The sequence below is a fragment of the Rhipicephalus microplus genome, chromosome 1 (genome assembly GCF_043290135.1).
Source record: "Rhipicephalus microplus isolate Deutch F79 chromosome 1, USDA_Rmic, whole genome shotgun sequence".
In the NCBI taxonomy this organism is placed as follows: domain Eukaryota; kingdom Metazoa; phylum Arthropoda; class Arachnida; order Ixodida; family Ixodidae; genus Rhipicephalus; species Rhipicephalus microplus.
The window spans coordinates 115,697,050-115,713,537 of record NC_134700.1 but is presented as its reverse complement, the minus strand read 5'-3'; positions in this window follow the sequence as shown (position 1 = coordinate 115,713,537).

The following is a 16,488-nucleotide window of genomic DNA, read 5'->3' as shown; positions in this document are numbered from 1 at the left end:
TGCTCTTCCAAGGAGCTCTCGCCATGTGTTCAGCGTGTGACAAGCATACTCGAGATAAATACTCATTTCCCCAAGGAGTAACTGGAAGCATGTGCAGTTGGTTTTCAGAGAGTAACTGCGAACACGTGGGAGGAACGGTAAAGAGTAACTGTTGCTCTTAGAAGAGCAACTGGTGGGAGTAATGCTTGGTCGGCAGGGAGCAACTGGTGGGAGTAACTGTTGGTCTGCAGGGAGGAACTGGAGGGAGTAACTGTTCATCCCCCGAAGGAGGAACTGAAAGGAGAGCAACGGTTCCTCCCTCTGCAGTTACTCCTTTTAGGAGAGTAATGGGAGTGGCAATGCAATTGCTCCCTGAAAGGAGCAACCCCTATACCCCTGTTGCTCCGTTTTGGCTTAGAGTGTAGCTACCGAGCAGAAACCTTGAGACTTACAAAGAGGGTTCAGCCTAAATTGAGGACGACGCAGCGAGCAATGGAAAGAAAAATGGTAGGTGTAACCTTAAGAGACAAGAAGAGAGCAGAGTGGATTAGGGGACAAACGGGGGTTAAGGATATCATAGTTGAAATACAGAAGAGGAAATGGACATGGGCCGGGCATGTAGCGCGTAGACAGGTTAACCGCTGGTCATTAAGGGTAACTAACTGGATTCCCAGAGAAGGGAAGCGGGTTGGGGGGAGACAAAAGGTTCGGTGGGCAGACGAGATAAAGAAGTTTGCGGGTATAAATTGGCAGCAGCAAGCACAGGACCGGGTTAGCTGGCGGAACATTGGAGAGGCCTTTGTCCTGCAGTGGGCGTAGTCAGGCTGATGATGATGATGATGATGATGATGATGATGATGATGATGATGATTCGAACTACCCTCAGAACATCTGCGCAAGCATAGGTATTGTTTTTTGTTGTCGTCTTCTTTGGAACTCTGCAAAGTAGAAAACAAAATGACGGATTGCGATAAGAATGATACTCTCCACTACTAAATAATAAATGACCTCTTAGTTGTTAATCATTAGATCAGAATCTATCGCTTTTTTATGTTGATTCTAAGATATTTAACTAGCTCTTCACAAAGTGGGTCTTCCCTAACACTAACGTATCGCCCACAGCAGTAGACAATCTGCATCTTGTAAAAAGAGGACACCAGGGCTCCTTGGTTTTCAGACCTCTGAATGCATTCAGGCTAATCAAGACATGTAGCTGTTGTAAAACTGCCGATTTCTTGCTATTATAGTCTTGAAACTTGCCCACATCACTTAGACAATATTCGAGGGGTGTCTAATATCTAGATAGTACGTAATGAATGTTGATTCCTTTTTTTGAAATATAATAATATTGCGTTATGTAGGTAGAAGGAGACGATGATTATGTGTAGTTTAATCAGCTTGCCTTTTGAAACATGGGTGGAATTAATTCCGGCGCTGCTAAGCAGGATTAGGCAGTTTTTTAGGGTGTTGGGTCTTCCAAAGCGTTCAATAGGTAGATGGTGGCTATTCAAGTGCAATGAGTAGCTGTGTATCACGAGCTCAAACACTTGCCATTGAACAGTTTAGGGGCTGTAACTCATACATAGTTGCTCTACGTTAATTTCACAGCAACTTGCACTAGCATGGTTATATAAGTAGACGTGTATGTGTTCACCATATTTCTATTTACAGCCAGCAAGCCGTTGTGTATTATGTAGGACCCCAAGTAACACAGAACGTTGAGTCAACGTGGTTTGAATTCAACAAATGTGCGGCAACGCTAGACAGTAAAATATAACATTTAACTGACGTTTATAGTATTACGTTGCCATAACACAGCGTTTTTAATGTTCCAGCAACATTCAAATAATCACGTTGTCCTAACGTGATGTTTTAATAAGGCGACAACAATCAAATTATCACGTTTTCCTGACGGGATGGTTTTATTATGACAACAACAATCAAATAATCACATTGCATCAACCTTATATACAGACATCAAGCCCATGCTTAATAGCGAACGTAAAGACCACATGGGGAACATAATCGCTGAAACATTCAATAACACACATGGGAAATTTTTGAACTCCGTGTATTCATTTGAATCATGGCTAACAGTTGCTAGTTACTGTGGTAGAGTAAGCAATAGAAGAAGCATGAAAAATACAGTCAACAGTTCAGCCTATGTTCCTAATACGCTACTCACTAATCCTTTTATGAATCTAATTTTTTTATATAGCTGACCGCTAAGTCTTTATTTATCTATTTGTTTGACAACACACAATGGCCGTAGTGCAGGAGACGAAAAACTACATTATAAGTCACCTGACTAGGCCTCTATAGCTCCGCACCATACATTCTTTACACAGAGTGTCTGCAGTGGCAAAAAAAAAACACAAGAACACAACCACATGATGGAGAACATACACTAAACACTGTAAATTCATATGTGAGAAAGAGGTGTGCAAGAGCAAGCTTTTAAGGACCCCCTTAAAGGGGTTCTGATTCCAAATTCCAGACTACACAAAGCCTGCTGTAGGCAGGCTTCATCTCAATATGTATGCATGCAGACTTGAAAATTAAAAATACTGTATATTTTAATACTACTGTGTGGTTGTAAAAAGACCATGGGAACCATTACATTATGAAGTGAGCAAGCAGTTGTTAAATCAAACTGTGCCTGAATTTTGATTCATCACCACAATCATGTTTTAAAGAGTACTTTCAGATTAAACAGGCAACAACAGATCTACTAAAATGAGACCCTCGTGCTTGCAAGATGCAATGCAACGGCCACAGCCAACCTTTCGAATGGCAAGAACTATGAAAGTGAGAGGAATAGGAACCATGGACCTCACAAGACTTCTGTTTCACAGAGCCCTTACTCTTGGGGAACATAAAACGCAATGCAATAATTTGAGCAAGGGATACAAACAGAAAAATTTGTGACTAGATATAGTATTAAAGTAAAATCACGGTCGAGAGAGAGAGGGATATGGTACCAAGAAAGGCAGAAATGTTCACAGGAAAGCAAGTATCTGGTTTGCTACCCTGCACTGGGGAAGGAAGATGGGAGACAGAAAAGTAAGCAAAACGGAAAGAGCGAAAAAACAGCGGGAGGAAGCGAAAACACACCCACACTAGAATACCACAAACGTTCGATGAGGCGGGTGGATCGCAGAAACTTCGTGCGGTCGTATACTCAAAATTAATTCATAGACATGCTGCGCTTTCGGACAAAAAAGGATGCCCATTCTGGTTCGAAACTGCCTTGACCATTGTTTGCCATACTGAAGTATCTGATAGCATCTGTGACTGGTGAAAATGCAATATAGCAGCTATTCCAGGTGCTCTGCACTTACACATTTGTTGGGAGCTCGCATCCGCAAGAAAGCATTCCATATCTTCTTTAGAACTGTTTGTAAGTGAACAACAGCCAAAAATAAACCATCGTAAAAAAGTGCGATAATCTGTTACTACCAAAGCTATCCTTAACGACACACACAGCAAACACCAGGCCTGCAGAACACATTGTTTGCAAGCATATATAGGCATCGAATCGCACCTCAATGAAAGGTCACACTGACACACAAGTACGACCTCTCACAATACACACAGGCGACACCAACATGGTGAAAGCAGGCCTGCTGAACACACTGTGTTGCTGGTAAGAAAACCTAAACCACAAATTGCAGTATCGTGAAAGGGCAGAGTAATCTGCAAGCAATATCACCCACAGCAAATCTGGGAGACGCCATCAAGGAGACGCCAAGCCTGCACAACACACCATGCAGAACACAAATAACATCAGACCTCTGCAGTCCTTTTACCATTTGTACAAGGTACATTTGTACAAGCTTCACTGTGACTGTAAGGCTTATGTGAGAACGAAAAAATGCAGCTACTGATTGTGATTCTCTTGCTCAAGTAGGTCAAACGAGAAAACACACTACTGAGGCAAAGTTGCTAATGAGATGTCATTCTGTCTTCACATGACTTCATGCAGCTTTCTATGTAATAGATGTAGCAATAGCAGCACGCTTATGCAACTGTCTGGACGACTGATGCATTTGGTCAACTGCAGTGTTTTTCTCGTTGGTCACAGCACCAACAACTGAGGCACATGCCACAGGTGTGCTCCTTTTTCCTTATCATGCCACTTTTCACTTCAATGCTGTAAGATCAGGTCATTACTGATCCCACAACAACGCCTTTTTCCTATGACACTCTAGGCGTGAACGGTTGCAGTCTCAATGGAGTCTTCTTTCTTCAGTAAACGCGGCTCCCATGCTTTTTCTCTGTAGTAGTTTCTCTGTAAGTCTGCTAGTGCAGGGTAGGTTTTTTAAACAGCACGCTTGTTGTCGACAGCGTAAGTATGGTAGCCTGTCAGCAGTTTGGTGGGCTTCCCGTTCTGTTACAGCATGATGTATATCTGTGGTCCAAAATGCATCAGTGCAGCTCACGAACAACTTTCAATGCTTTCTTGAATGAAGGCTTAGCTGCATTTACCACACAGTGAACTATTCAATTAGACCAAGGGTGATTTGAGCTGAAAGTCGTGTGCGAGCTGCCACTGCTTGGTGAACATGGCGAGCTCTGTACATGACAATTGTGGACTATTGTCGCTAGTTCCCACAAATGGTGCTTCATACCTGGGGAGGTCTGTTGTCTGATCATCTTGTCGCGCTGCTGCTCATTGTTACATTCACGCGCTTTTAGAATTGAGGCAGTGACGGAAGAGCCGAGACGTTGTTTAGCTTGCCACTTTAAGCAGCGAAGGGTGTAGCGAGAATACGCTTCGTTGCATGTCGGCGTAGAGTGTGCATGAAGCGTATTCTACACAACAGAAAGGTTCATTTCTGGTTGCGGAGGCGCCTCAGTTGGAACAACGAAGTCTGAACTGTTGTAGATAAGAGCAACACGTGCACCGGCTACGGAAAGTCGTAGGATCACCGTCCGTTCGATTGATGCAGTTTTTTGACTTGCAACGGTGAAATAAAGTTGAAATCGCGGCGTGATCACCATCCAGTTTTCCCACAAATCGCCGATCCCCCACTTACGTGCTCAGATGTCTCTGCTGTGGACGTTATCTTGTGTAGGAAGGTCCGTTTCAAGTGAGCTCACTGATGATACTTAGTGGTTGCATGCAGGTAATCCTCTTTTCTCAATAGTAAGTGTCGTTATAGGTCACACTCTAACTACTCCTCACGCTTGACTAGCCATCGTAACTTGACGCCTTTGACTGAGAATGCAGAGCGGGAATACACAAAAATATGATGCTCTACGCTGCTGTGTTACGATGATGACGATAGTGAGTCGAATTAAAAATTTCGCAAATTTCGATTTCGACTTCAGTTTGATTGTGGTTTTTTAGCGTCGTAGGATGAAGTCTAACGTACATAAAGACAGGTAAGGCAGCATAAAAAAGTGACAAAAGTTGTTTGCGAAGGATCAAATTCAGTGTATGCACAAAAATATCCTCAGGACAACGCTATGACTTAGTGAGGCTTGTTTACCATTAGAAGATAAGAGGTTGATTGTGCAAGCCTGCAATGCATTGTGTTAAGCTCGGCTGATCGAACTTCAGCCAGATTGCGCACCGTTGGTGTCGTTTTCTGTGATAAGTCATCTACCTTACCTTAGGCTGATAAAAATTGTGAAGCTCGCTTACACTTACTCCTGAAATATATCTTGCGCTCAGGGTTCATTTGAACTCGGACTCAACAAGTTTTTCCTTAGCCGGGCTGACACTCACGAATATTTTCTTCAACCGGACTCACTAAGACTCAAACTTACTAAACTATTACTCACCCGGACTCATTCAGACGCACACTCGATCTGAATCTGAGTGAATCAATCAACTCATGAGTCCACCATGGCGTCGGTGCTCATTAACGCGAATATCTTACGCCATTGGTGTTTTTAAGGGCGCCTTTTGATACTGTACCCTCGATTACGAGTTTGAGTGAACGATACTGTTTAGTAGATGTGAGTGTAAATATTAATCTAGGCAAGGCTGTACCGATGAGCAAATTGCGGTGGGCAAAAAAGTAATGGAACTCACTTAGACACATTCAGGAAACTCGCGAGAATACCATTCACGCGGACTGACGCTCAAAGCACTCGAAGTTCGATCTGACTCTCGTCGACTCTCGAATGAGTTCACTGACCTGTGTACGTACCTCACTGACCTCACTCATTGCCTAAATTTGTACCTGCTGGCTGCGGAGAGGGTCCTGTTCCGAACACCCCGAAAAGCGATCAAAAGGAAGCTCACAGTGACAGAGCCTGTTTGAAATCGCACTGCAAATAGATACGCTCATAGCTGGAGCATAGGGTCACATTGTGGCTACGCGTGAACATTCCACAGCAGACCCTGTTTCACAGGGCTTGTAGCGGAGTTTGCAGTTCCAAAGGGAACCTTTTTCAGCTAAATTTGTGCTCATCAGTTGATTTGGCTGTTGGGCGAGTTGTTGCTTTGACATAGAAACCATCGTGAGGGTGCAACTACGCACAACACACAGAAAGAAGTGTGGCAGTTTGGGCTAGTTGGTATGACATGACGATAGCTATAGCGCAAGAACAGAACGATGACAAAGAAGTGTTCCTCTTGTCTATTTGTCGCCGTTCTGTTCTCGCGCTAAAACTGTCATCACACAGGAAGAGACACACGAGGACAGGCGCAAACTACTGTCTATAATCAAGGAACAACAAAACCCTGCGAGGAGGCATCGCCACAACAACCACGAATATTTTAACCAAACCAGGAATAAATTGGGATACAGCATTGTATAGCCCAATGGAAGTTTAACTAACGCACTCGTCACCTGCTTTTTTTTTGCACTCTGATGATGCACCCTCACGATGGCTTTTATGCTGCGCTCATCATATGTCACCAAACTGAAAATGCAGACAAAAAAAAGAATACAATTTGTACGTGGAATATCGAAAAGTGCCTAGTTATTAAACAAGCGATAGCCTTTAAGATTGTCATTGACATTGTATGTCTCGGAGGCTCTATATTGTCAAGATCAGGTTTTGCATTGCATCATGAGCAGTTCTAGTCACGTGATAGCGTTTTGTGCCTAAAATAATAGAGGGTTCCGCTGCGCGGTTTCTTCATCAGTAGGCAAAGATGTGAAATTTCAGTTTGTGTAGAGTCTGAGTGGCTGCATTTATCGCCTTTGTGTTCTGCGGTGCCCCCTACTTCCCGTGTACAACTAAACAAGGCGTTCGGCGGCAATGGCTTCCACCTGACTATTTCCCACTCTGCATGATCGGGTAATTAGCGGGACCTGTCATAAAGACCGTTTGCAGTTTTCTCTTTTGTAGCCCTTTTTGCCATCGCATGTTTCGTCGCACTAATTGTGACGTAATTAAATCGCGTTCACTGCCGGTGTCACACGGGCACATTTGATTGCGATCTGGCTCCAAATTGCGGTTTGACTTATCTTGGCCAAACTAGATCTAGATTAGTTTGCACCACTTAGCAACAAATATTGTTGATTGTGATCAAGACATCAAACCCGAATCGGACTTTCTGGTGAGCTAAAGTGCCAGTGTGATACCGATGCGATCTGTTGTATGCAATCAAAAATCATAAAGAAGTCATTTTTGCGCTCATTCAGTTTCAATATCTCTATTTGTGTTGTGTATACGATGTGTACACTAAATAAAATAAAAGGAACATCAACTATTCTTTTCTTAGAATCATGGTTACGTTGCCCTGTGTGATTATGTCCATAAATACTTGACCTTCTGAATGAGTGGCAGCCCCTTGTTCGTCTAAACAATGGTTTCATCATGTTTACTCGGGCAAGCAGTTTTGCCGTAACCTTTTCCGTCGCGTCTGTTATTATGACCTTCTGTGTTTGGATTAAGTCAGCGTTAGTATATTTGTGCACATTTCTTCGTTTTATAGCATGAATATAATTTTACTTCCATTAGTGTGTGAGGAAAACGAGTATGATTCTATTGTGGCAGTTGAAACAACCGCCACCTGTAAAACGTATCGCTATCGACGTGGTGACGGGCGGCCCAACTATTCATCTGCTTTGACCACTTGCAAATATTTGAAAACTGGATAAATGAATGCAACTTAGTTAATAGTTTTATATTGATCTTGAAAAACTAGACTTCGTTTACAGGTAACCAATCTTGACACTGGAATGCTAACCACTCAAATGTTGACCATAACCTGAATGATGTAATGTTTGAAAGTTAACAGAGTGGAATAACCCTGATACAGACTACTTGAAAGTACCACATTTTCTTCAAGGACAGCTACAATCCCGCTTATAGACTCACAAATACCTTGTCACTGTTGTGTTTGTGCTGTAAAGGTTTCATGGAGTCCATCATTAGGACAGCGTACCATCTGGCCCATGTACCTCCTGCTGCATGTCAGTGATTGTGTACATTATGCCTTTAACACGGCTTACATACTTGTGCCTGTGATAAGCGCTGCAGTGTTTCCTACCTTGGATCTGATCAACGAATCTGCATTGGTCAGAAAGTTTCAGGGGCCGTAAACACCACTTCGACTCCAGTGCTTTCTGCCTATTTTCTAGTAGAGTTTGTGTGAAACACTGTGCGTGCTAAGTACGACAGCTGTCTTCTTTTCTTGCAGCCCTTCAGATGGCCTGCAGCTCCTTTCTACGCCTAGGATACCTCGCACGCCTAATAAAATCCTCAGCTACAGGCAACTCATCTTGAGTTGAACCTAGACACTTACTTGGAAATTGCTTTAGCCACCTTGTGATAAGGTGATCCACACAAAGCATTCTGCAAGGTCATGTGCATGCTAGCCCTCTTGGCTCCGTTTAGGTGACCCAACGTGAAAGGCAGCAGTGGCTTTCATGGACGAGAGTTATACCGCCAACTTGTGCTCTATTTTGTAAAAAGCTGTGTTAAGCGCTGAGATTCGATTGTGAAACATTTGGGAATCTCTTGTGTTGCCACAAAATGCTGGAGCTTACTTTACAACCGTAATAATAAGTGCTTGCGTTTAGTTACGACCACCAAGGTTTCGTTAACGTGCACTAAAAATTAAAGATACGAGAATCAAGCAATTCTACCTCCATTCCAAATGCAGCCGCCATGGCCGAGATCCCACGAACGTCGGTCCAGCAGTCGAGCAGCATAATCACTACATCGATACGGCGGGTGAAATAGGTGGCAGTCCGACCACCGGTAGTCATCTAACATACGACAAACACGAATTCTAGGAGAGGAATCCCAATGTATTCATGCGAAACACGCTTCTTGTCAGTTTTTTTTTTTTTTTTGCAAATCGGGTTCGCGTAAAACAAAGAAAAGCGAGTAACGGGCGCTTAGTCGATTTCGAGCTTCGTATGTTGGGCGCTTCGGACAAACACATACTGCAACGCGCGTGTGGAGGAACGACAGACATAGCAGCGCAGGGCCCACCGCGAAAGGCGCACTTTCCGCACGCGAACGTGCCGCTCAGCGAAGTTTCGACGACGGCGGAAGAACAGAACGCAAGGAATGCGGAATGCGGCCAGCGTCTCTGACGGACGCACCTAGTGTCTCGTGTGAAAGGCCAGCATGGGAGGCCAGATGAGACTGTGCAACGCGTAGTGCGTTCACAAGAGTATGCATTGGGGCGTTTATTGCTAAATAAACTCTTGAATCACACGGCGACCGTTCGGCACTATTGCTGGCAGAGAAGCTGGACGCGTTTCAATGGTGGTGGCTGTGCCCTCTTCTTCGAACGTCAAAAGCAGGTGCATCTGAACGTCGAGGCTTCCTCGCCCACGTTCAGTTCATATGCTGTAAATATAAACGTTTCGTTTCGATTTGCTGCCTTTTGCCTTGCCACTGCCTGGATGCTCCCTGTCCGGCGTTGGCCTTTGCGGCACGCTACCCCAGAGACCATTGGCGCCTCTCTTTTGGTAACGATACAGTGACATCACCTAGCACAAAAAACAAACAGCCATGAAAAAGAAAAATCGAGCACTTGACTGGAACATTCGTCATGACAGGATCACTGACCGCCTGCAATGGCGCACAAATTACCACCACGGTATGGCAGAGCCTCGATGCATTCATTTCCGGGAGCACACAGCCGCTTTCTCTGTGAAGATGCCTGGCTAACGCATAACGTAGGAACGGCATCTTTGATCACAGCGTGCCGAAAAGCAATCACATATAAGTCAACGAGTCGCTACGTACGAACAAGAATCACAAAATATCGCACGACGCCCCACCATTGCAGGCTCCGAGTAAAAGTGTGCAAAGGCCGTTTCACATTACAAAAGTAATAGCTACTTTCAGCCTGCAAAATCACTCGTAGCGAAAAACAAGGCAGTTCGCTCCCGCCGCAGTAGTCTGCGGTGAGCTACCAACATGTTGAAAATTTTCGCTCTGATCGCAGCGGCGGGAGCAATGTTTGGTCAGGCTGGTGGTTTTGGGACGTTGAACCACACATATCAATCAAATGTTTGGTCGGCACCCATCGAAATATGGCCGGGCCGGCCAAGCCGTCGAAATAGCCTCGACGTGTTAGTCTTAGTAATGGCCGATGCTGTACATTTTAAAGGTACATTAAATGGAAAACTGTTCTTAAATGACGAAACACAGGTGGTCTTCGTTACCGTTCATGGAAACTTGATTTTACTATAACGCAGAAATTGTTACATCAAATTTGAAAAGTTCTTGTGTCTGCCATAACCAACGGTGGCGAGAAACGTTTCTCGCAACTCCATTCGCAGAGCGAAAATCACGGACCACTCGCGGTACATGTGAAACGAAACCTGCATTACCGGCGGTTGCGAACAAAGCGATTAGAGCGAACAGATTCATTTTTTTCTGCAATCACGGCATGTCAAACAGCCTGAAGTAGCGTTGTTTACGGCTTCCCAGATGCTATTGACTTGACGTTACTCAGCTTGACGTTATAGTGCTCATTTAAGGTCTTCCCCGCCGTTTTATTGAAAACGCAGCCTAAGTTCGTTGTTGTACGTCCACTTCCACAATTTTTTCGAGAAACAGAACACAGTCTGTGATTTTCATGGTCAGTTCCGACGTTTAAATATTGGTATTTATCTCATTAGCTGTATAAGTAAAAAAGCCGTACGGAAAGACCAAAAACTGTAGAGCATGGAAAAAAAAGGTCATGTTAAGATGCAAAGCAACATAAATTTCTTTCGCCGGTGCGCACGCTCACCTTGTGCATGATTTTTCCGTTTTCGTAGCCGGAGTTGAATTTTCACACGGGAGGCTGCGCAGCCCGACGTCGGTGAAGAGCTGCAGCTGCCATTGTTGCGACCGGCCTTTGCAGGCACAGGAGATCCGGGATAAAAATGTCGACGCTGCAGGAAGGTGAACCTAACAAAGGTTGATTTACTTTTTGTACATGGCAAGTGCTCTCTGGCCCAAAGCTCTACGTCGAAAAAGCGCTCTAAGCAGCCCGGGAGGGCTGAATATAAACAGTCTCGTTTCCCCAGATCACTATACCGGAGAATGGGTCCATACGGCACTGCCCAATAACAGGTCCCACAGCACTCCCCAGGGTCATTATGCCGATACCACCCCCAACATTGCCCCGCCATGGTGGTCTAGTGGCTAAGGTACTCGGCTCCTGACCCGCAGGTCGCGGGATCGAATCCCGGCTGCGGTGGCTGCATTTTGGATGGAGGCGGAAATGCAGGCCCATGTGCTCAGATATGGGTACACGTTAAAGAACCCCAGGTGGTCAAAATTTCAGGAGCCCTCCACTAAGGCGTCTCTGAATATCATATGGTAGTTTTGGGAAGTTAAACCCCACATATCAATGACCTCCAACATACAAAATCCAAACACGCGTGTGGTTCCGGTGACGCTGTCTTATCAGGCAAATCTTGCTTCCAGCAAATGGGGTGTAATGAGTGCGTAATCTCATGGTTTGGGCCGACCAATCATGCGGTTGAACAGCGGTCGCAAGTGAGGCGCCTCCGATGGCATGTGCCTGGGCTCCTGGCGCTGATTTCAGCGTCGGTGGCAAATCAGCCAGAGACGCGCAGCATTGTGGCTTTACCTAGGGTACGAGGCGCCACTTGCCACATTTCAGGCCAGGCTCTTGCTACAGCAGTGCTCAGTCAAGTAATTGCAACAACGCACATCCCAGTACATTAACTAAATTTGCCCCCTATCTGCATTTAATCTGCAAATGTCGTCAAAACGCGATAGTCTTGTGTGTGGAGAGTGTGAACAAAACATTTATTTGGTGTTCTGCTAAAGAAAATAGGGGAATGGTATTCTGGAGGCGCTGCGTTAGAGTGCCTCGAGCATGCAGCGTAGGCGAATGAGCACATCAAGTCACGTCACACTTAAGACATGACCACCATCTGGCAGTTTTTTTTTCCAAAATAAAGCGCGTGGCTTGGAGACGGGTGTGCGTGCCCGCCTCTGAGGTGATAAGGTGTAGAACGCAAGGTGATGGGTAGGTGCCACCACCGCCTCGTTTTAGCAAAGCGTTGGAAACACTCGCCTTTCCGTGCAAGCGTTGGATGGTAAGCGCAGCGTAATGAGTGCTAGGGTCCTTATTATTACTCGCGTATGCCTTTTCTAGCAAACGACGAACTTGCAGAATATATAGGTGTTGTTATGGTGCCTCAGATATACGCAATACATTGCTTTTTAATTGGCAATCGCAAACGTATGAACGCTGATCCTTGAGCAACATTGTTAGTGGCTGCAGATGGGTCGGCCGTTTTGTGTATTGACTGGTGCTGTTTAGAGTACCCAGTTCACGGTATTGGTGGACAAACAGACTATTCTACAGACAGACAGATCAAAGTTTTTGCGTCGATTGTGTCCAAGAAAGACAATCGTCTTTAAAAACGACAGCATATCCACGGAGTGAACGATGGTGAGTGGGGCGAAGCGTCCGTCCTTCCATCCATGCATGCATTCATGTGTCTGATCGCGTTCGGGAATGCAGACGGTGCGCGGGTAACACCGACGAAATGTGAGCCAAGGAATCTGAGCGGAAGCATCTTCAGCGCGCCCGCCACTCTCTTTCGTGTATGCCCCATCAACAATCCACCACGTACAGCGACTGTCCAAGGGACTGAAAAAAATTGCAACATATCTACTGGGTGAATAATGCAGAGTGGCGCGAAGCATGCGTCCGTCCATTCGCCCTTGCTTCCGTCCGTTCATGCGTTCGTCTGTGTGACCATCCGTGCGTCTATCCACCCAGCCGTGCGTGCATCTTTTCGTGCGTCCGCACGTCCATTCGTGCGTCCGTTCCTGCGTTCTTCCATGCGTCTGTCTGTGTGTCCGTTCGTACATCTAGTCAACACTCCAAGTACCCCTATGTCGCATTTTTTCACCACATATTCCGCATATAGAACAACAGCCATCCAGTAGGCATTCCGAAGACGAAAGGAGAGATGGCACACGTACACTTTCATACAGCTTGCGCCTCGTGTCTATATCCGCCCTTTAACCACCTCAAGATCATGGTATATATTAGTTCACTGTATTCATGGCACTGCGGCCCAGCGCTCGCTTAACCTTTCTAAAACCAAGGAGGTTACGCCCAGCGAGTATAACGTAGCAACTCTTTCTTGTCAGATAGTGCTCAATGTACATTCCAATGGCTACTAATGAAAAATGAGCAATCGACTTAATACGACCTATAAAGCCTTTTAAAATATTGAAAGAGCAACCTGTCATCGCACATTGTGAATAGCGTAACGAAAATGCTCGGACTCATTACAAAACTTGTTTTTTTTTAGCTATTACCGGTAGAGAATACCCACTTCAGGCAAAATTTCTCATCGTCGTCGGCCACTGCATGAACAATTAGCACAAAGTTTGTTGCAATATTTTAACGGATACCACGCTTCTAAAAAGAACGGCAAAATATAGTACAGCGAATGCCGGCCTACTACCCTAAAATTGTAATATTAATGTTGTAGTAGACATCCAGGAAGTGTCCTTGCAGCAGTTACCTAAAGAGTGTTCAGAAATGGCTCTGAAAGGCCGCTCTTTTAACTTACCCTGTGATTGTGCTGCGCCTTCCGTGAAGACCTGGCGTTTGTTGTTGATAACCATTCTGGTGCAATGTTTTTGCAACTACACAAGTTTATCACCTCCGGAAGTTTATATTTTAGGATTTGTGTTCCGTAGAAGGTGCGACATAGTGGTACTTTCCTGGTCTCTCGATGGCTAACTGAATATGCCTGTATTGATCCCCCCTTCTAAGAAAGATAAATGAGCTAGAAGAAGGCAATTATTTTTTATTTCTGATTTGTGTGCTGTAAAAATACTTTAAGAATACAGGCATGTAATTTGTGATATGTCGTTAACGGGAAAGCAATAATGAGTGATGATCAAAAGCCACGTTACAAATGTTTCTTAACATTTTTTTTCTCAAGGGAATGTAGTATGCACGAACTCGCGAAAGTAGTTGATCGCGAAACAAGATGAGAGTATGTTACTTTTGAGTAAAACTATGAGTTGTAAATTAGAAGCCTAACATACGTGCACAGACTTTTTTCTATAGGATGTTATTCCTACAATCCTAGATAAGTTTTATGCCACGTGGCTGATATATTCGTCCTAAGACATTGTTTCAGAAAATATTACTCGCAGTATTCTAAATGATTGAATTATGTCTATTTTTGTACCAGTATATACTGACACTGCATCGGTGACCACATCCCCGGCATTTTAGCCGGAAAATTGCAGCTTTTATTTTGACAGTATTGACATTTATTGCATTTTGATCAGTCGCTTATCCTGTTGCACTAATGCTTTGTTTACCCTTTCGAATATGTTATACATTACTGTACCAGAAAATAGCAAACTCATGTCATCTGCGTAAATTACAGATTCGGTGGTTTATTAATCTTCCCAACGTCATTTATATACACAATAAGTAGAAATGGGCCTAGGATGCTTTCTTGTGGAAAGCTCGAGAAAATTGGTTTTATGTCGAAAGAGTGGCAATTTATAATTACAAATTGGTACCTACAACCAAAATTGGAGCAGACAAGGGCCAGGACTTTACCGTGAAATCCTTTATTTGCGAGTTTTTTTAAAACATGCTATGATAAAGATAATTGAAGCCTTTTGGAAAATCTACATAGATACCCGAAGCGATGTGTCGATTTTCAAATGCATTCAAAATGAACTTTTTCTGTTCTAATAGACCGAGTTCTGTTAATCGCTTTTCTTTGAAACTAAATTGTGTCATATATATTATTATCATCCTTATTGTAAAAGCTGTAGGATCTTGACAGAATAACTTTTTTCAGGCCTTTCAAGAATATAGGCAAAAAGGACACTGTCCCGTAGTTAGCGATGTTATTTCTTTCTCCTTTTTTATGCAGGCCGACTAATTTTGCTACATTATTTTTGTTTTCAAAAACTACCGTCTGCTAAACAGAAGTTGAAAAACGTGTTATACAAGGTGCTAAATGGTCCATATTGTGTTTGACAGGTTTCATGTTAATACAATCTGCATCGCCGCTAGCACTATTCTTGAGCCCTGCAGAAGTAGAAATTTTCTCATCCATCGTAACATGGTTAAAAAATGTATTGTCGTTACAGCGTTGTATGTGACGCAGGGCAAGGTAGTTAGTTTCTCCGAAGTCGATTGACAAAATAGTCATTGATCGAATCTGTCATTGTTTCCCACTAAATTCGTTGTCATTCTGGGTCATTTCTTTCAGAATTTCTGAATGCCGTGGTTGACTTAGTAAGGTATTAGGATTTTTCCATGTTATGTCTTATTTTGATGCAGACATAGGAAAAAGAGACAGAAATAAATTTCGTTCAATTAAAAAATGAATAATGATTTAAACTGCTCTATGTGTCAGGAAGAGTATTGCTCGTTAGCACAGATGCTCTGGCAATGTTGGTGTTAAAATGACTGGTGGAAGACCACTATAAGCAGCGATGTCTATGAACAACTGAGCGCTCTTCAAAGGCTCCGTGAAGGGTAGGGGCACCATGGTCCACCGGCCCCAACGTGGGGGCAGCCTGCAACTACGACTCTGTAGTTCTTTAGGACCGGAATAACTTTTGATGACTGACTGACTTGTAGGAGATGGTGAATGCCAATACACATGACCTTTTTCGCGACGTGGGGGTAGAGGTAACATCCAGCCGGAGAATTCCTGCTCCTACAGTTCTCGAGGCTCAGGGGCTTCTAGGGAGGCCAAGACCTTCTCACAGCTTCTCGACCTTCTCATGAGTTCTTTTGTTTGCTTGTAATATTAAGTTTAGTGCCGCTAAGCGACAGCTCAACGTGCCTTCAGGATGTGCTTTCTAATGCACTGCCCTTAAGTAGCACTCACATTCCCATCATGTTGCCGCCATGAACTTGAGGAGTTATGATGCTGGGGCACCTGAAATCTTTGGCCACATCTCCTAAAATCTCTGCTTCAAATGTTTGCTTGACGGGACTACGAAAGATTTCTCTTAATGACAACACATAAAGAATGATTAAGATCATAAGTAGGGTCGTGGCCATCTCAGTTTTGTGACGACTCATAATGTTGTTTTTATTCGCTC